This window comes from Mauremys reevesii, linkage group 15 (assembly GCF_016161935.1).
Source record: "Mauremys reevesii isolate NIE-2019 linkage group 15, ASM1616193v1, whole genome shotgun sequence".
NCBI classification, from domain to species: domain Eukaryota; kingdom Metazoa; phylum Chordata; order Testudines; family Geoemydidae; genus Mauremys; species Mauremys reevesii.
The window spans coordinates 5,105,351-5,127,204 of record NC_052637.1 but is presented as its reverse complement, the minus strand read 5'-3'; the positions used below and the strand labels follow the sequence as shown (position 1 = coordinate 5,127,204).

At 51.2% G+C, this 21,854-nt stretch overlaps 1 pseudogene; it reads left to right on the top strand.

Annotated features, from left to right (window-relative positions):
• The first annotated feature begins 10,318 nt into the window (after positions 1-10,318).
• Positions 10,319-21,854, top strand: part of LOC120383515 — a 15,134-nt pseudogene continuing 3,598 nt past the window's right edge.

Genomic DNA, 21,854 nt, shown 5'->3' with positions numbered 1-21,854 from the left:
GGGGATTCCTCTGGGCTACATGAATCTGATTACCCTGTAAAGTATTCTCCATCCTGATTTTACAGAGATTATTTTTACCTTTCTTTTTTTAATTAAAAGCTTTCTTTGTAAGAACCTAATTGATTTTTCCTTGTTTTAAGATCCAAGGGGATTGGATCTGGACTCACCAGGAATTGGTGGGGGAAAGGATGGGGGATGGTTAAATTGTCCTTTGTTAAGATCCAAGGGGTTGGATCGGTGTTCACCAGGAACTTGGTGAAAAAATCTCTCAAGGCTACCCAGGGAGGGGAAGGTTTTGAGAGGAAATGGGGTGTTCCAGACTGAGGAATCTGGATGGTGGCAGCGAAACCAGATCTAAGCTGGTAGTTAAGCTTAGAAGGGTCCATGCAAGTCCCCACATCTGTACCCTAAAGTTCAGAGTGGGGGAGGAACCTTGACAGCAATGTAGCTAGATTAACCTAAGGTTTAGGGGTGGGCCAGTGGCTAGAGTGGCAGAGCTACAACGTTACAGCTGTGTCCCTGAAGTGCCCTAGTGTAGATGCTTCCTACATTGACAGAAGTGGTTTTTCTATCGCTCTAGTTAATTGCTCTTTCTGTGAGGCCGTAGCCAGGTCACCGGCAGAATTCCATTGTCTGCACCGGGGGTTAGGTCAATCTAGCTGTGGCACTTAGAGCACACAAAGTTTCCCAGCCCTGAATAATGTCGCCAGGTTGATCTAAGTGTAGAGCAGGCCTAAGAGGGGGTTTCCTGGAGCTGCCTGGAAACACAGGGGCTGAGGGACTGGCTGGCAGCTTGGTGTGCATGAGGCAGAAAGCCAAGAGAACCAGTCCTGAGTGTGATCTCAACAGGAAACTGAGTAACAGAGTTTGCTTCAGGCCCAGGGTTCCCTGGAAAGGCAGACTTGGAGTTCTAAGTAAGAAAGCTGCCGGCTGCTGTTTGTTTGTACTGTTCAGGCACAGGAATGTGTGGACATTGTTTGTAACTAATACAGATTGCATCACAGAAATACCTGACTCCTATAATCCATTTCTCCTGCCAATGGAAGAACCTTGCAAGGCCCCAAACCCTGGCTAACTGCTGAGGTCAAAGGAGCAATGGTACAACCCGAGTCAGAATCTAGACCTGTGGAGGCAAATCTATTCATGGGAAACAGCTGCAGGAAGCTCCAGCAGCAAAGAGCCTGTGCAGAGGAGCAATTGCTGCTAATTGTGGACTTCAGCATGTCCAGCTTTGTGTGCCGAGCAGTCCCCATTGTCCCTTCTCTCAGGCCTCACTCACGCCTCTGCCCACAGTCAGACAAAACCCAAACGAAGATCCCTGGCTTGTATTTCCGCCCAGGAGAACCAGCCCAGACAGTAACAGGGGGTAGCTGTGTTAGTCTGTATCCACAAAAACAATGGGGAGTCCAGTGGCACCTTAAAGACTAACAGATTTTATAGAAATCATAGAATCACAGGGTTGGAAGGGACCTCAGGAGGTCATCTAGTCCAACCCCCTGCTCAAAGCAGGGCCAATTCCCTGCTAAATCCCCAAATCTCTAAATGGCCCCCTCAAGGATTGAACTCACAACCCTGAGTTTGATGTATTTGGTCATAAGCTTTTGTGGGTAAAAAACCCACTTCCTCAGATGTATGGAGTGAAAATTACAGATTCAGGCATTATTAATCATGAAGAGAAGGGAGTTCCCACCCAGTGATTATGGGGTCAGTATTGGGCCAAGGACAAAGGCCACATCAAGGACTGGTGACATCACCATTATCAGCTGACTCCACACAGACTGGCCTAGGGTCGGTGGGGAGGGTCCGTGAGATGATTATCAGACAAACTGTGTCTGAGCGTGTCCATCCATCTCCTTATCCTCTTCTCCCAGGATCTGGCTGCAGAGGGAAAGGTTTGCCCAGTAGCGAATGCGCTAAGTTACCCAGGTTCTGTTCTCTGCTCTGTGTGAAGTCACTGATTCTGTCTGGGCCTGAATTTCCTCTTCTAAAAAGGGGGAAACAGCCCTTCCCCATCTCACAGCAGCAGAGGTATTCTATGGGTGTGGGAGATGGGGGAAGAGGGCACATGGGGTCATGTGTCCCCCAGATTTGCTGCCTGTCTTGTAGTGACCATGTTCACAGAGACTGAGCATGTTCAGCAACATCAGCTGAAGGCGCTGCCCTCACTCTGCCCCTTCCCCCCAACACTGCAGGCAGGTTGTCTCTGCACAGCAGCATGGTGAGGCTGAGGGTATGTGTGTTCTATCTCCTCCATGGTTTCTGAAAAAAGAAATAGCCTCGGTTGACTCTGATTGCACCTGCTCCATTTGCAGATGAAATAAGCTGTCAGTGCCAAGCCCCACATGAGAAACTAACCATCACTCAGGCCCGCCTGGGAACACCAGAGACTGTCCGTTTGGCCGATGTGCATAGCAGAGGGGCACACAATAGCAGAGGGGCACACTCCCTGGCCACACAATAGCAGATCTTAAGGTGGCCATCCTGCAGCAAAAAAAACCTTTAGAACCAGACTTCAAAGAGAAACTGCTGAGCTCCAGTTCATCTGCAAATTTGACACCATCAGCTCAGGATTAAACAAAGACTGTGAATGGCTAGCCAACTACAGAACCAGTTTCTCCTCCCTTGGTTTTCACACCTCTACTGCTAGAACAGGGCCTCATCCTCCCTGATTGATCTAACCTCGTTACCTCTAGCTTGCTTCTTGCTTGCTTATATATACCTGCCCCAGGAAATTTCCACTACGTGCATCCGAAGAAGTGGGTATTCACCCACGAAAGCTCATGCTGCAAAACGTCTGTTAGTCTATAAGGTGCCACAGGATTCTTTGAGGCTCTTGCCCTCTCTGTTTCCCTTTCTGTTGAGTCTGCTGTTTTAGATAAATGATGGCATTAAATTAGGGGACTTTCCATGGGTATTGAATAGAGTTAAGGCCTGAATTCTCGCAGTATTGCCAATTCCAAATGAGGCAGGACCTGTGATATGATGAGATTGCCTTAAAAACCATGAGACTTAAAAATAATAGTTAATAATAAATGCTGGGTTCTTTCTCTTTGTTGTCTGGCTTCTCAGACCTTTAGGTTGTATTTGGATCACATTGTTACATTTTGCTCTGCCATCAAGAAAGCTAGAAACTTCCTTTGTTTAGGAAACAAAAGCCAAGCCCACCTCGTCACATGCTTCCAGGAGCTGGGGCTTTAACAAACACCAAATATCAGGCAAAACCATGCTCTGAAGTGTCCCTAGCCTCTGTGGGGGTGGCCAGAGAGTCTGTGGGGAGTGAGGAAGGGATCAGCCGTAGCCCTGAGGGGGGGATCTGGGCTGTGGAGCGGTGGGAGGGTGAGTTCGGGCTCTCACCTCCCTGTGACCCCCCCTACCTCTGAGCCGGGCCCCCAGCAGGATCTGGGTTTGTCTGGACTGTGACCGGGGCCAGGTGACATTTATCGATGCTGGTGACGAGGCCCCGATCTTCATTTTCCCGCCGGGCTCCGTCCCTGGGGAGAGAATCCGACCCTGGCTCTGGGTGGGGTGGGGATCTCAGCACAGACTGTGTCCCTGACACACACAGGGGAGGGGAGGGGGAATAGCTCCGTAAGAGCCTGGAGATCAGCCTCACACACTCTAGTCTCTATGACCTCTCCCTGTGGACTTTCTATCATGCCGTCTCTGTGACCCTGGAGGCTGCGTGGTGTTGTCAGATGCTACCGGTGTGGTGCTCTGCTCTGTTCAATGTTGATATCAATCGGCTGCGTGTGTGTGTTCCCTCCATGTGCTGGTGAATGTTTCTCAGTCATTGTTTGACACCAATTACTAAGATCCATTGTACGTTGAATTATAATTTTGATGGTTCAACCCCCAGTGAGCACCCAATCAGCATCTTCACTGACATGAGCTGTGAATATCTAAAGGACACAGCCCAGAGCACCTGCCCCTTTGCCTTTCTCACCACCGCTGGATTTCAGTGTCTGCTCCCAGGTGGCTGCCCCCAGACTCTCCCAGGCCCTCTGTCTGTCCCCAGATCCTCCTGCAGCCAGGCTGACAAGTGACCTGAGAGCCTTGGACAGGAGAGCTCTGGTTAGCCCATCCCCTGTACAGCGCAGGAGCCCAGCGCCAGCTCCTCACACCCGCTGCCATCTGCAGAGAGCCGGGAGTCCCGGAGAGCTGGGGAGACTGCAGGAAACAGAAGCAGGAGCCGCCAGGCTAAGAACAGGTGTGACGGCTGCTGTCTTGGCCAGCGCACCCAGCACTGGAACCAGGGACCCCTAGAGCTCTCTGTTTATCCCACACCCTGTGCACTGCAGGACCCCTCTTGCCAGCTCCTCACGCCTGCTGCTGTCCTTGGCCATTGGGCCCCAGCCCTCACCCAGGGACAGGAGCTTGGTCTGAGTACATCACTGAGTCCCTGGCCTCTGCTGGGACTGACAAACAGGGAGAAAATGGGGCAGCCCTTGCTGGGAGTGGTTGTGTTACAGGGGCACCTGCCCACTAGGCCCAGGCTGAGATCCCAGCACATTCCATAGGCCCTGAGCTGCTATCAGATGGACTTTCAGCCAGGGCCGGTGCAAGTAAGTTTTGCACCCTAGGCGAACTTCCACCTTGCACCCCCGCTAACCCCGCCCCGCTGCAGCTAACCAATGCACCTACCCAGGAGCCCGCCACCCCATCCAGGGAGCCCCCGGCAGCAGCTACCCCCCTGTGCAGCTAACCCCGCCTGGGGAGACCCCATGCCATGGAAGCTAACCCTCCCTGGGGAGCCCCCCCACCGCAGCAGCTGACCTCCTGGGAGCTTGCCCAGCTCACCTCGGCCCGCCTCCGCTGAGCACGCGGCGTCGCCTCTAATTCTCTCCCATCCCAGGCTTGCGGCACCATTGAGGAGACTTAGAGCTGGGTTATGTCCTCAGGAGGAGGCAGAGTGGAGGTGATCTGGGGCGGGAGCAGTTCCTCTGCACGCCTCCCCTCCCCATTACTGCGGGCAGCCCTCCCTGCGCCCCCCAGCTCACCTCCACTCCACCTCCTCGCCTAAGCAGGCTTTTACGCACTCTCAACCACCAGGCGCCTAAGTGGCCGCCTAGTTGGCCTAAATGGTTGCACTGGCCCTGCTTTCAGCCTCAGCCTGTGTGGTGGGTGGGAGGAATTGGGATATTGCCTTGGGGAGCTGCTGGGGAGGGAGGAGATTTACCTGCTCACAGACTATTTTAATAGTTCTAAAGCTTCAACTTTGCATCTCAGTGTCCAGTGTCATTCAATAGTTCTGGTCTGACCAAATATTCTCTGATCCCCCACAATTTCCTAGAGCTGTGAACATTTAAATTGGTAATAATTGGAATGAAATGCTGAAACCGGGATTTTTGTGCAACTGTGAAAGTTTACAATAAATATAAAAATTGTTTAATATGAACATTATGTATCAAAATTATATAGTATAAAACAAGAAAGAATTCCACCAATTCTGACTATCGCTCCTTAGACACACAGACCCTGCTCCTGCAGGCTCAACTCACAGGGAGCTGACGTCCATGTGAAGCCCCAGTGACCCTCCCACCAGCACAGGGGCTGATTGCCAGACCACAGCCCTAGTGGTAAATTTTTCACCACAACCTCCAGGGCTCTGATCTACAGGTAGGCCCCTTCCAACTGAACAAAGAGGAGGAGTCAGCTCCAGGAAGGGAAACACCCCTTGCTGCTGCAGGCGGCATAGTGTGAACTCAGGAATTTGAAACTAAGGGCTTGTCTACACTACAGGACTATTTCGAATCTACTTAAGTCGAATTTGTGATTCGACTAATAAGTCTAATTTGTGTATCCATACTAAATACACAAATTCGAACTTGAGTCCACATTCACGGGCCAGCTTCGACTTTGGAAGCGGTGCACTGTGAAGCTATCCCACAGTTCCCGCACTCCCCGCTGCCCATTGAATTGTGGATTTCCCCCAATGCATGCTGGGGAAAAATGTGTCGCCATTGAACCGCCAATCCCGCCCCTCCCTCTCTTCCTTGAAAGCGCCGGCGGAAATCTGTTCGCGCTCTTCTCTGGTCGGTTACAGCGGACGCCACAGCACTGCGAGCATGGAGCCCGCTGCGATCATCGCTGCACTTATGGTCGTTGTCAACTCCTCGCACGTTATCGCCCACCTCTTCCACAGTCAGATGCTGAGAAACCGGCGAGGAGGCTCCGCAGCACGGTGAGGAGAGTGGCGCAGACCTCTCACAAAGCAGGTACGCCGGGCAGTGGAGATCATGGTGGCAATGGGTCAAGTTCAGGTGTGGAACGCGATTCTGGGTCCGGAAACAAGCACAGACTGGTGGGACCGCATAGTGCTGCAGGTCTGGGATGACAAAGAGTGGCTGCGAAACTTCAGGATGCGTAAGGACACTTTCCTTGAACTGTGTGACTTGCTGTCCCCTGCCCTGAAGCGCCAGGACACAAGGATGCGAGCAGCCCTGACTGTGCAGAAGCGAGTGGCCATAGCCCTCTGGAAACTTGCCACGCCAGACAGCCACCGGTCAGTAGCGAACCACTTTGGCGTGGGCAAATCTACCGTGGGGATTGCTGTCATTCAAGTAGCCCACGCAATCGCTGAGCAACTGCTCTCAAAGGTAGTGACTGTCGGAAATGTCCAGGTCATCATAGATGGCTTCGCGCGATGGGATTCCCAAACCGCGGTGGGGCTATAGATGGACTCACATCCCTATCCTGGCACCAGCCCACCAGGCCAGCGAGTACATTAACCGAAAGGGCTACTTTTCAATGGTGCTGCAAGCTGTGGTGGACCATGGGGACGTTTACCAACATCAACGCCGGGTGGGCGGGCAAGGTTCATGACGCGCGTGTGTTCAGGAACTCTGGTCTGTTTAGACGCCCAGGCAGGCACTTTCTTCCCGGACCACAAAATAACGGGTTGGGGATGTGCAGATGCCTACAGTGATCCTCGGGACCCGGCCTACCCGCTAATGCCCTGGCTCATGAAGCCCTATACAGGCGCCTTGGACACTGAAAAGGAACTCTTCAACTACCGGCTGAGCAAGTGCAGAATGGTGGTGGAGTGTGCTGACGCCTCAAGGAGATGGCGGACTTTACTGACTCGCCCGGACATCAGCGAAAGAATATCCCCGTAGTTATTGCTGCTTGCTGTGTGCTCCACAATCTCTGTGAGAGCAAGGGCGAGACCTTTGGCCGCTGGGAGGTTGAGGCAAATCGCCTGGCTGCTGTTTATGATCAGCCAGACACCCGTGCTGAGAGAATATCCCAGCGGAAGCGATATGCATCAGGGAGGCTTTGAAAGCGTAGTTTCGCAGAGCAGGGTAACCTGTGACTGTCCACTTGATTTTAAGAGAGCCTGATCATAAACCAAGTTTTCCCACTTCCCAAGGACGTTTTAAAACTAAGGACATGTTTTAGTAATTAATAATAAATCTTTCGTTGACTTTGCATTTCTGTTTCTTCGTTGAAACATGGAAGCATTCTGTGCTGGTTAAGGTGCACTGATGGGTGGGTTTGCAGGAAGGGGCGAGGTGCCGTCCTTGGATAGTTACCATGACGGCTGTGGGTTTGGGCGTTGGAAGGTGAGGGGTGTGGGGAAGGGTGAGTATCTGCCCCTGGATGAGGTCTCTTTGGGGCTCGGGGCACCGGGAGGATCGTGACTACGGTCCAAATGCATGTGAAGGGAAGCCTGCCTTTACATTCGGGATGTCAGGCACCAGGACCCTACACATCAAGGAAAGACCTGGGCAGCATACACCACACAGACTCTCCTGGTGCCTAGTGACTGCAGTCTGTGTGTGCCCTGCAGTTGACCCTGCCCCAAGTCTGTACCCTGGTAATGTGGGCTATGCACTGTAATTAAAAATCCCCCACAAAGTCTTCTGACACGAGAAACGTGGACGGAAACAGAGAGTAACAGCAAACCGCTTTTAATAATGTTATACACAGTGGGGTTGAAACTTGGATTTGGGACTGGGTGATCCTGTAAGGGAAGAACTTCTACAAATTTACAGCGAGAGGTGTCTTGTACATTAGCGCCTGCTGTGTGCAGTGACAGTTCTCACGGCCCCTACCGCCTCCTTCTGTCACTTTGGGTGAGGGGGACAGGACTTCTGGCGTTGGAGGGCGGTTGCAGATGCACTGCAGGGGCTCTCCTCCTGCCTGTGGTCTTGCAGAACATCTACAAGGCGCCGGAGCGTGTCCGCTTGTTCTCATTAGACCAAGCAGCGCTTGAGTCGCCTGCTGGTCTTCCTGCCGCCACCTATCCTCCCGCTCCAGGTGTGTGCGATGCTGCTGACACAGGCTCTCCTCGACTGTCTCTGCTCTGCCGCCTCCGCCTGGAGCTGGCCATCAGTTCCTGGAACATGTCGTCCCTTGTCTTTTTCTTTCGGCGCCTAATCTGAGCCAGCCTCTGCGAGGGGATGGCGGGGCAGTCCGTGAAGGAGCAAGCTGTGTGATGCGAAAGTAGGTGATTTCCTTGAACAAATACATGTTTGCCAACAGTAAACACAGTCTAGTCATTTTCAGTTAAGAAGACCAAACAGGGAACCAAGTCTCAGGAGATCTCGGAACTAGTCCGAGATTTCGAATACGCTCATTGGCGGCGCGACAGCACTGGATAGCGCAAGCGAGGAGAGACAGCTGCATCCTCTTGCACAAAGTCCTGGTAAGCATTACAGTACAGACTGCTTATCAGATAGTGCTTAGCTGTGCTCTCCTGCTGGAGGCAATGTGCAAAGCAGAAAAGATGAGCGTTATGCGGCATCTCCCGCCAGTGACCGCGAAGACCCTGTATGCTTTTCCTCTGAGGCCTGCAACACGTGGCTGTTAAGCGAGGGTCATTCTTATGCAAAGTAAAACTCTGTTAAGCGAGGGTCATTCTATGCAAAGTAAAACTCTGTTAAGCGAGGGTCTTTCTTATGCAAAGTAAAAGTCTACCATGCACAATAGTAACAGTACACTAATTCCACTAATTAGATGCAGCACTTCCACAACGACATCACCCTGAGGCGTGTCAGGCGCACACAGAGAGAGCGGATGTTAATAGAAGCCCTGCACAGACCAGGACCCTACGCTGCCATGCTCAGAGGCGATGGTCCCCTCTACCTGAGGATGGCATGGCGCGGAAGAGTGTGCTTCAACGGAGCACCCAATAAAGCACCTCTCCCAAGAAACCTCTTGCTGAGGCTTTTCCAGCTGCTCTCTGAGAGCTTTTTGAAATATCCCCAGAGGACTTTGCTCCATTGCTGTTTGTGTAGACCTGCTGTTTGTTTAGTTTCATATTTAAAAATGTTTATATAGTATTTCTATTTCTTATATAAATCCCTGTTTCTTAAAAATAAATGTTTCCCTGTTTGTAGCACTTACCGCCTGATCCTTCCCTGATTCCGAGTCCTGGTTAACGGGCGGACGGTTGGTAGGGGATCTCTGTGAGGGTGATGAAGAGATCCTGGCTGTCAGGGAAAGCGGGAGTGGGTTCGATGTCGCCTGCGCCGTCCTCTAAAGACCCTTCCTCATCTTCCCATCGGCGAACAGGAGGGGGAACTGTCCCGTACACTATTCCGCCCTCGGAGTCCACCGTCACTGGTGGGGCACTGTGGCAGACCCACCTAGAATGGCATGCAGTGCCTCGTAGAAGCGCATGTCTGGGGTTGGGCTCCGAGCGTCCGCTTGCCGCTCTGACTTTTTGATACCCTTGTCTTAGGTCCTTCACTTTCACGCGCACTGCATCGCATCCCGCTGTATCCTTTGTCTTTCATGGCTTTAGAGACCTTCTCGGCTGTCTGCCCGCTTGTTGGAGCGCAGCCCGAGAGCACAGACTCCTCGCCCCACACAGCGATCAGATCCTGACTTCCCGGTCACCCATGCTGGGGACCTCTTTCTATTCTGGGATTGCCCGACTCCTCTGCTGGAGAGCTCTGCATCGCAGAGGTGCTGCGGAGCTCGCCCGATGTGCAACCAGAACGTCAGATTCAAACCGCCCAGACAGGAAAATGAATTCAAATTCTCGCGGGTCATTTCCTGTGTGGCTGGCCAGAGAATCCAAGCTCGGACTGCTGTCCAGAGCGCCAACAGAGTGGTGCACTGTGATAGCTCCCGAGCTGCTAAGTTCGATTAGCATCCACACCAAGCCCAATTCGAGCTAGCAAGTGCGACTTAGCGTTACTCCACCTGCCGGGTGGAGTACCAAATTCAACCAAAGAGCCCTCTAGTTCGAATTAAATGGCTTCCTGGTGTGGACGGTTGAGCGGTTAGTTCGAATTAACGCTGATAAATTCGAATTAAAGTCCTAGTGTAGACCAGGCCAAAGCCTGTTACAAACTGCCCAGAGGGAGCCATGGCTGCAGAGAACCCCGTGGAAAGTCTCCAGAAGGAAGCGACATGTCCCGTCTGTCTGGAGTATTTCACAGAACCTGTCAGTGTGGAGTGTGGGCACAAATTCTGCCGAGCCTGCATCAGCCAGTGCTGGGAGGGATCTGCTACAGCCGCCTCCTGCCCTCAGTGCAGACAAACTGTGCAACAGAGAAACCTCAGGCCCAACAGGCAGCTGGCAAACATGGTAGAAATCGCCAAGCGACTGAGTATACAGGCAGCAAAGGGAAGCGGAGGGGACAGGGTGTGTGGGAAACACCAGGAGGCTCTGAAACTGTTCTGTGAAGAGGATCAAAGCCCCATCTGTGTGGTGTGCGACAGATCCCGGGCTCACCGCGCTCACACGGTGGTTCCCATCCAGGAGGCTGCTCAGGAGTACAAGGTAGGGAACTGCTGTCCCGTCTAATGGATAATAACCTGTAATTGAAATGCAAACTTAATAGCATCACAAGTTTCCTGAGACTGGTGTATCTGTGTCACTCAGTTGTGTGTGGCCTTCATTGCATGAAAGAGGCTGTACAAATTAATGATACTCCAGCCTGGCAAGAAAGGCAAGAGAACGATTTAAAAATTGTCTGATGTGGGAAAGTTTTCTCTGAGCAGCTGAATCCTTTTCAAACCCAGCTCCCACCAGTGAACTAAGGGAACTCTCTGCAGACCAGAATTTATTAAATGCCCAGTGAGGTTTGATTCACAAGAGCTGCAGGCCAGTCTATGTGGGAGCACTGCCTTCAGGCTGGAGAAGGGGGAGTTACAAGCTGTGGCTGTTATTTCTGATTGTATCACAGTGTTTATTATTGTTATGGCATCCCAGCAGCCCCTACAACCCCCACATGAGATCTGACCTCGATTGTGGGAGGCCCTGTAGAAAACCCAGTGAGGGACAATCCCTGCCCTGAGCCATTCATAGTCTAACTCAGAGGTGGGGAAGCTACGGCCCGTGGGACACATCCAGCCACAGGACCATCCTGCTCGTCCTCTGATCTCCTGGCTGAGGAGGCTGGCCCTCCCGCTCCCATATTGTCCCACCCTGGTCTAACTGGACAAGAGAGTCAAAAGGTGGGAGGGGAAACTGAGGCACAAAGAGGGAAGTGACTTGTCCAAGGTCACTCAGTAGGTCAGTGTCAGAGCTAGTTATAAACCCCCATTTTTCCAAGGCCAAGCCCAGTGCCCTAACCACTAGGCTACACTGTCCCCTCAGGAGCACAGAGCAATGTTGACATGTGGACAGTAGGAGGAAAAGACTCCTTGATAAAAGCCCCAGACTCACCAGGGAGACGAGGTTTCCCAAGTGGGAATCTGAACTCCTGTGTTACTCCATGAAGGGTTAAACTCAGATGCTACTGGTCTGGACTAGAGGAAATCACTGGGCTAAACGGTGTGTGGGACCCCGAGCACCTACAGTCCGCACACAAAAGGGCTCTAGACAGCCCAGGTCCATGCCAAGTACCACTGGGATTACACTGGATTGTAGCAAAACTAACCCCAGGCTGGAGCTGACCGTGCCAGTCTGACCTGTTCTGTTGTGTTTGTGGGCAGGACCAGCCAGAGCTGTTCTGTTAGTCCCACCAGGCAGCCATTAGAAATCTCCCAGAATGCACTGCTTCCAGGATCTTTACCAGGAATGGGACAGTGGGGACCTACCCAGAGGGCATTGCCACGAAAGGGTTTAGGCAGCAGAGGGGCAAATCCCAACAGTTCCTTATACAGATCTGCCTCATTAGGAGGGGCCCTGAGGCATTCCCAGAATATAGGACGTCCCAACGCCTGCCTGCATGGGGCCCTCCCGCACCTGAATCGATCAGCCTGCTTGGGCACTCCCCCGCCTTTGTCAGCTGGACCCCACCTACATCATTCTGCATGGAAGTGCCACTCTCACCTCTGCCCCCACCCTCACCGGTGTCCTCCTGCATCCTCGGTCTCCTCTTCCTCTTTTCACCGGACGGCCACACCCAGTCCTGGGACCCTACCAGACACGAATAGTGCTCCACAAAACTGGGACTGTGGAGCTTCCAACCGATGAATGGCCTCCTGACGTCTCATGGAGTTTGCCCTGGTGCCTAGACCAGCTCTGCCTAACTAGTGAAGTCCCAGGGCTTCAGGCTGAAATCCCAGCCCATATTGGAAACCCTGGTGACTTATGGGATTTGTATCACTTGTTCATTAAACCTCAAAAACAGATTTATTGATTCACCCCCAAGTGACTCCAATGTCCTGTTATGCTCTGTACCACTCATCAATTCACAAATACCAGTAAAGCTTGGTTATAATTGAGATCTCTCTCTAATTACTAAAAAGACTGAATCTGAATTGGTAACAAGTCTGATAATGACCCACTCCCAGTCTGCATTGATAAGGTTTCATCTCCTTGGTGGCCCTAATGTCACAAAGTGATTAGGACCAACAGTCATCTTGGATGAAAAAACGAACAGCTCCACACCCCTCTCAACCATTCAAATTCAAGTTCCCAAATCCTTTCTGTTTCTTCAGGAAAAAATCCAGACCCAATTGAAGATTCTGAGGAAAGAGCGAGAAAAGCTGCTGGGATTGAAAGTGACTGGAGAGGGGAAAAGCCAGGAGTATCTGGTAGGTGCCTGTTGTTATGAACCAGCAGGGACTGGCAGTGGGAGATCTGTTTGGAGGCAGATTCCTGTGTGGCCTTGGTGAACGTGGGCTTGTGAGTGTTTCTCCATGACCATGGATTACTGGGTTAGATCTGTGCATAGACAAGCCCTAAAGTTCCATTTCAACTGATCAGTTAATGTCTAGCTCCTATGGCTTGCCCAGAAATCCTCCCCAAGAGAACTGAATATCCCCGTGAAGTGCTGTCCCCTGTGTCTGGTCATTTCGTGCATTAACATGTTTGTTTCTTTTTTCTCCCCTGGTGTCTCTGTCAGTGTAGTGCTGAGTCCTGCCTCCTGCTGCTCTGGGTCTGAATTCCCAGAGGCCATGAATGACATAATATACTAACATGACAGATATGGAAACCTCCCTTTGAGAGAGATAGTGGCTGAAGGGGAAGTTGTGAGAGAATCCTCTCCCTAGGGTAAAGTCAAATGTCAGAAATCTTAGGATTTTCATCTAAGTTCTCCCTCCTGCTGCACACTCAGCTCTCCGTGAAAGGACCCCAGGCTCCATCCATGTCCCTGACTAGCCCTTGCTCTATTTTCATACAGAAACAAACACAAACCGAAAAGCAGAAGATTGTGTCTGAATTTCAGCAACTGAGGCAGTTCCTGAAGGAACAAGAGCGACTCCTGCTGGCCCAGCTGAAAAAGCTGGATGAGGAGATTGTGAGGATCCAGAATGAAAATATCAGTAAACTCTCGAGCAGATTTCCATCTCAGTGAGCTGATCAGTGAGCTGGAGGAAGTGTCAGAAGCCAGCCAGTGAATTCCTGCAGGTGAGACAGGAGAAACAGAGGCACTGACCTGTGGGTGCTAAGGGCCAGAGCACCCATGGAAAAATTAGTGGGTGCTTAGCACCCATTGGCAGCCAGCTCCCCTCTACCTCCCAACGCCTCATGCCCACTGATCAACCCTCCCCTCCTCCCAGCGCTTCCCACCTGCCTCAGTGTTAAGAGGGAGGGTGGAGGAAGGGGAAGGGGAAGGGGAGGAGTCCGGGCAGGGCCTGGGGTTGAGCACCTCCAGGGACAATTAGAAGCCAGCACCTGTGGTTAGAAACATCCCAGATCCCCACACAGGAAGGAGGGCTCCTGAATCATAAGCACTGGAGCCAGCAGTCAGAGATCTGAGGTAATCTCGGCGTGTGCGTTCCTGACATGTGTGTGACTATTCTTCTTTGCACAGTTACAGACACAGACATTAGAGATGGAAAAGCCCCATTAGCTCAGGGAATCCATGGCCCTGGGGCCAGGGCAGGGCATCTATTCCTCATATTTGCAAAATCCCTTCCCTGGGATCCCCTGTGTGCATCAAATGGGACTGAGATTCTTTCCCCTCTCTCTATCTCTCTCTCCTCTAGGATGTCAGAAGCACTTTGAGCAGGTACGTGACTCTCTCTCCCTCCCCTCACACCACTTCACAATGCTGGGAAAGAGCTTGGTGGTGATGTTAAAACCACATCTCCCCAGGGCTGTCTAGCAAAATGTGTGCGGAAGGTCACATTTTGGATACAAATCTCTCTGATCAGCTTCATCCTGAGGTTCTCACCCTTGTACAGAAGATTCTGGAATTCTCCATGCAGTGGGAAGGACTGACCTCAAGTATTTCCCAGAGATGTCACCTCCCTGGGGGACTGGCCTCCTCAGGATTGTGGAGATGAAATATGGGCCTGTCACTGCTGGGGCCCTGGTTACCATTCAGCCCAGGCCAGCAGTGGTCAAGAGTCTTTCCCGCCTGAGGACTGTTTGGAGACCTGTGTGGAATGAGCTGGGGAGGTGGGAGTTGGTGCCTCAGTCTAGTTCCTAGGGGACAGATTTCTGCAGCTGGGAGAAGCAGAAGAATTCTAACTCCAGGCCCATTAGAGCAGCGACTCCCTAGCAACCACTTATAATGAGTCTTACAATGAACTGTAATCACTGTTTCTCAATAGGTGTAAGAAGAGGAAGTTGCAGCAGCCAGAGGAGATTTCTTCTGAACTGGAGGAGCGAGTCAGTGGTTTCTCCCAGAAAACTATTGCGCTACAGGAGGCTCTGAGGAAGTTCAAAGGTACCTAGAAGGGATCTAGGAGGGGAAACTGGGATCAGTGTCTGAGGGTGTGGAAAGAAAATGGTGCTGGTCATTTGGTTTATAATCACATTATGCTTCCATTTAATTGTTGGATGAGAATGCTACACACTTAGGGTCCAAGACACTCAGACTGGATTAATTCAAACCATTATTTGTTCTAAAACCATGGCTTGCCCTTACAATTACTGTTAAAGTAAGAAATGACAGACATACTGAAAGAAATACTGCCCAGTTACCTTCTCCTGGGGTACAGGCAGGTCAGTGATGCATTTCTCCTATGATGCTCCTTACAATGTCTGACGTATTATACACATCCAGAGTATATATTTATTAGTTCTTTTCCAATCACCTTGAATTTTATGAATAGGAAGTATCTTGTATAATCTCATACACTACACATGCATGTGTGTTATCCATTGTAAGTATCTTCTAACTGGCAGGGCTTTTGCTGTCCAAGCTATTTTCAAGTTATTCTCGCTTCTGATTCGTTCATTACCAGTCATTACACACTGATGTGCACGGGTCACTTTGACCTTTTCTCCACATGGGGTTTTTTGACTTTGCAACTGCTCCTGGGCAGCACATTGTGGGTGTCTGGTGTCTTTAAGCACATTGTGTGGTTGAAACATCTCTTTGTCCCACAGAGCAATTTATGAACACATCACTTAATAACAAGGTCACTTAAGGAAATATTTCTCATGTCAAATACAATGATTTCTGAAAATCTTACTTCATCATATAACAGAAAAGGTTCTACCAATCCCAAGGGATCGGACACATTAGGCCCCAGGTTAACAAATGTATCAGATCTTACCTAAATACATGCTACAGCCATTTCTTGTTAACGAAACTACGCTTATTAAAAACAAGAGAGAGAGAGAGAGAGAGAGAGAGTATGGTTAAAAGATCAGTATACACACAGACATGAGTTTGATCTCATCGAGGTTCAGATTCATAGCGGAGATGGCGAGCTTTCTAGCTGTAAAGAGTTCTTTCAGAAAGTTCCTAGTCCAGTGTCCAATATCACCTTGAGGGCGTACCAGCATAACTGGGACCTCAGTCTTGCGACTCAAACTTCCCTGATGAAACCTACAGATCTGGGATGACAGAATCAGAACCCAAGGGTCTTTTCTACAATTTCATGTCTTTTGACAAGTTGGGAGTTCACAAGGATGTTGGGTCCATTGCTGGGAGATGCCTGAATGAGAGAGGAAAGAGGTTTCAGACATTTTCACATTAAATACCTGAGTGTGTCTCCGCTCTTTCTGTGTCATGATGAAAACACAGTTCTAGGAGATCAGAGGATGATGCTGTTATACATATGAAGCCTGAAATCTGACCTCTCTTATCCTTTCCCCTACAGACACTCTGCCATCTGCACTGGAGAGAAAAAGAGGGGAACCACTCAGAGCACACAGACAGGGTGAGATTGTAGCCTCTTCCCAGCACTGGCCCCTCTCAGAGGCCCCACCCCTGCTCCTCTTCCCCCGAGACCCTGCCCATGTCCAGGCCAGAAAACCAGAGCTGGCTCCCACCCAGGGTGCTCTAGTGGCAATGTGGAGCCCTGCACCCTCCACCTGCCCTGGGTGGAGCACCCCGGGGAGCGGGGACATGGAATGGGGGCTGCTCTCAGGCCCCCCAGAGACCCACCCAGGACAGGTGGAGGGTCATGAGCCTCCCAGCAGGCAACGCTCCCAGCCTGGCCAGGGTCAGGACTTGGTGGGAAGAGGAGTAATGGGGCAGCCACGGAGTGGGCGGGGCTACCAGTGGTGGGATCTCGTGCCCCACCCCAACTTCTACCATGGGTCCGGGAACTCCTGGGAGATCCCAAGCCAACATCACGATTCCAGAGAGCGGGACCTGGGCTGGGGGCAGCCTAGGCCCCCAGAAACCCACCAACAGAGGTGGAGGATTAGAAGCCTCCACAGCAGCCAAGTTCTCACTGGCCAGGGGCGGGCCTCAGCAGGAAGAGGAGGAGTGGGGCAAGGCCATGGAGGGGATGTGGCCACAGGTGGTGAGACCTCATGCCCCCCACAGCAACTTGTTCCAAGGTTCCAGAACTCGTGGGGAGATCCCAGACTGACATCACACAAACACTCTTGACACCAACCTTAGTGCTGAGTTCATGCCCACACTGATGAACAGAAACACTCACTGAGCAGCCCCCGAACAGAGCTCTCTGCCCTGAGGGATGATACATCCCTCTGCTTTACCCTGGTGCAGGGGGTCTCCCCTTCACTCTCTCCAACATCCTGCCTTTCCTTTGGCCAGGGCTGGGCTCTCCCATTGGAGCAGCTCACTGCTTCCTGGATTGGGGAGATGCTCTCCCTGTGATGCTGGCAGCTCCTCCCTCCTCTCTGGGCTGGGGATGGGGTTTCATCTTGTCTAGACTAGACTCTATAAATTGATCCCCGATAGATCGATCACTACCCTGAGGAGCTACAGTGACATTTCTGCTCAGTCTCTGGTGCCCAGGGCAGAGGCAGCTCCATGGGATCCAGGCCTGTCCCAGCCAGGACAGAGCTGCTGGGGAGTCTGAGAAATGGTCCCAGCCACCCCCAGGGCCGAGCTGTGCCCCTAACGCTCTGATTTTCTCTCCCCAGTGAATGTGACTCTGGATCCAGACACGGCTCATCCCCAACTCGTCCTGTCTGAGGATCGGAAACGTGTGAGACGGGAAGACACACGGCAGCGACTGCCCAACAACCCTGAGAGATTTGACACTGAGCTCTGTGTGCTGGGCTGTGAGGGATTCACCTCGGGGAGACATTGCTGGGAGGTGGAGGTGGAGGTGGGGGATGGGGAACGCTGGGCTGTGGGGGTGGCCAGAGAGTCTGTGGGGAGGAAGGGACGGATCAGCCATAGCCCTGAGGAGGGGATCTGGGCTGTGGAGCAGTGGGGGACTGGCTCTGGGCCTCACCTCCCCTGCGACCCCTGCCCCTGAGCCGGGTCCCCAGCAGGATCTGGGTTTGTCTGGACTGTGACCGGGGCAGGTGACATTTATCGATGCTGGGTGACGCAGGCCCCATTTTCACTTTCCCACCAGGCCTGGCCTCGGGGAGAATCCACCCTGGTTCTGGGTGTGGCGGGGATCCCGGCTCAGCCTGTGTCCCTGAGACATGCAGGGGAGGGGAAATAGCTCACTGGGAGCCCTGAAATCAGACTCTCTAGCCTCACACACCCTTGTCTCTATGACCTCTCCCTGTGGACTTTCTATCACACACCCTTGTCTCTGTGACCCTGGAGGCTTCTGCATGGTAGAGAAGCCAATCCCATCACTGACCCAGGGACTGTGCAGCCTCTTTGCCGCTGTCCTCATGATCCAGGAGGACTCTGGGGATCCTGGGTCAGACAGTGTCACTGAGACATGGGAAGAGCCCACTGGGAATGGAAAATGGGTTTCTCTAGCCAAGTAATCCTAGCCCCTATGGCCTGGAGGACTTCTGTCCACCCAACCTCTGGCCTCTAGCTCTATGATCCTGGAAGCTCCTCCTCCTCCCTCCCTGCAGCATCAGGTATGGAGGGAAGGGGTGAAGAAACGTCTTGGGGTGCAGGAGGAGAAGAGGTTTTACCATCAATGCAATAAATCCACCTCCAGGAGAGGCAGTAGTTAGAGCAACAAAAATTTTTCCCTTGACCTATCTGCATCTACATCAGGGATTAGCAGCAAAAGAATTTGTGGCATCTATAGATTAACAGACAGCTTTGCAGCATGAGCTGTGGGTGAATACCCACTTGCATCCGGCGAAGTGGGTATTCACCCACAAAAGCTCATGCTGCAAAACGTCTGTTAGTCTATAAGGTGCCACAGGATTCTTGGCTGCTTACAGAACCAGACTAACACGGCTACCCTCTGATACTTGACATCAGGGATTAGATTGACCTAACTACATCACACAGGGTGTGTGTTGTCACAGCCTGAGCAAATTGTCATAACTATAAAGGGAAGAGAACAGCCTCCTGTGTACAATACTATAAAATCCTCATGGCCAGAGACACCAAAAATCCTTTTACCTTTAGAGGGTTAAGAAGCTAGGAAACCTGGCTGACACCTGACCCAAAGGACCAATATGGACAAGATACTTTCAAATCTTGGTGGAGGAAGTCTTTGTTTGTGCTCTTTGTTTTGGGGGTTGTTTGCTCTGGGACTAAGAGGGACCAGACATCAATCCAGGCTCTCCAAATCTTTCTGAACCAGTCTCTCATCTTTCAAACTTGTAAGCAACAGCCAGGCAAGGCGTGTTAGTTTTATTTTTGTTTTCAACTTGTAAATGTTCCTTTGCTGAGACGATTTTACCTCTGTTTGGTGTAACTTTGAACCTATAGGCTAGAGGGGATTCTCTGGGCTATATGAATCTGATTACTCTGTAAAGTATTTTTCCATCCTGATTTTACAGAGATTATTTTTACCTTTCTTTTTTTAATTAAAAGCTTTTTGTAAGAACCTAATTGATTTTTTCTTGTTTTAAGATCCAAGGGATTGGATCTGACTCACCAGGAATTGGTGGGGAAAGGATGGGGATGGTTAAATTATCCTTTGTTAAGATCCAAGGTTGATCGGTGTTCACCAGAACTTGGTGAAAAATCTCCCAAGGCTACCCAGGAGGGGAAGGTTTTGAGAGGAAACAGGGTGTTCCAGACTGAGGAATCTGGATGGTGGCAGCAAACCAAATCTAAGCTGGTAGTTGCTTAGAAGGGTCCATGCAGGTCCCCACATCTGTATCCTAAAGTTCAGAGTGGGGAGGAACCTTGACAGCAATGTAGCTAGATTAACCTAAGGTTTAGGTGGGCCAGTGGCTAGGAGTGGCAGAGCTACAATGTTACAGCTGTGTCCCTGAAGTGCCCTAGTGTAGATGCTCCTACATTGACAGAAGTGGTTTTTCTATCACTCTAGTTTATCCCCTCTCTGGAGAAGCTGTAGCAAGGTCACCGCAGAATTCCATTGTCTGCACCAGGGGTTAGGTTGATCTAGCTGTGGCGCCAGAGCACACAAAGTTTCTCAGTCCGGAATAATGTTGCCAGGTTGATCTAAGTGTTATGTAGAGCAGGCCTAAGAGGGGTTTCCTGAGCTGCCTGGAAACACAGGGGCTGAGGGACTGGCTGGCAGCTTGGTGTGCGTGAGGCAGAAAGCCAGGAGAATCCAGTCCTGAGTGTGATCTCAATAGGAAACTGAGTAACAGAGTTTGCTTCAGGTCCAGGGTTCCTGGAAAGGTGACTTGGAGTCCTAAGTAAGAAAAACTGCCAGCTGCTATTTGTTTGTACCATGTTCAGGCACAGGAATGTGTGGACATTGTTTGTAACTCATACAGATTGCACCACAGAAATATCTGACTCTATACCCATTTCTCCTGCCAATGGAAGAACCTGCCAGGCCCCAAACACTGGCTAACTGCTGAGGTCAAAGGAGCAATGGTACAACCTGAGTCAGAATCTAGACCTGTGGAGGGAAATCTATTGGTAGGAATAGCTGCGTGGAAGCTCCAGCAGCAAAGAGCCCATGCAGAGGAGCAATTGCTGCTAATTGTGGACTTCAGCATGTCCAGCTTTCTGTGCCGAGCAGTCCCCATTGTCCCGTCTCTCAGACCTGACACCTCTGCCCACAGTCAGACAAAACCCAAACGAGGATCCTCCTGGCTCGGTATTTCCGCCCAGCAGAACCAGCCCAGACAGTAATAGGGGGTAGCTGTGTTAGTCTGTATCCACAAAAACAACGGGGAGTTCAGTGGCACCTGAAGACTTAAACAGATTTCATACGAAATCATAGAATCACAGGAAGGGACCTCAGGAGGTCATCTAGTCCAACTCACTGCTCAAAGCAGGATCAATCCCCTGTTAAATCCTCCCAAAATCTCTAAATGGCCTCAAGCATTGAACTCACAACCCTGAGTTTGATGTATTTGGTCATAAGCTTTCGTGGGTAAAAAAACCACTTCCTCAGATGTATGGAGGAAAAATTACAGATTCAGGCATTATTATAGATGAAGAGAAGGGAGTTACCACCCAGTGATTATGGGGGGTCAGTATTGGGCCAAGGACAAAGGCCACATCAAGGACTGGTGACATCACCATTATCACCTGACTCTGTACACAGACTGGCCTAGGTCGGTGTGGGAGGGTCCGTGGAGATGATTATCAGAAAACTGTGTCTGAGCGTGTCCATCCATCTCCTTATCCTCTTCTCCCGGATCTGGCCATTGCAGAGGTAAAAGACGGCCCAGTAGCGAACGTGCCAAAGTAATTACCCAGGTTCTGTTCTTCTGCGCTGTGTGAAGTGAGGCAAGTCACTGATTCTGTCTGGGCCTGAATTTCCCTCTTTCTAAAAAAAGGGGAAACAGCCTCTTCCCCATCTCACAGCAGCAGAGGCACTGCTATATGGGTGTGGAGACGGGGGAAGAGGGCACATGGGGTCATGTGTCCCTCTAGATTTTGCTGCCTGTCTTGTAGTGACCATGTTCACACAGACTGAGCATGTCTAGTAACATCAGCTGAAGGCGCTGCCCCTCACTGCCTCTCTCCCCACACTGCAGGCAGGCTTGTCTCTGCACAGCAGTATGGTGAGGCTAAGCACACTGGCATTTGTGAGGTGCTCAGACAGTGCAGGGAGCCAGGTAAGGACCAGCACCTTGCTAGAAGTGCAGCTGTTTCTCCACATCAACTCGCCAAGAACTCTCAAGCATATCAAGCGCTTGTCACAAACTTGCCCGATTTCACACACTGACCCCTCTTTCTACTAGCTTCTGTGTTTCTCTTAACACCCCCAGCCCTGGAATCCTGTGGATTATGTGACAACTTGAGCTGTCTAACAAAGGT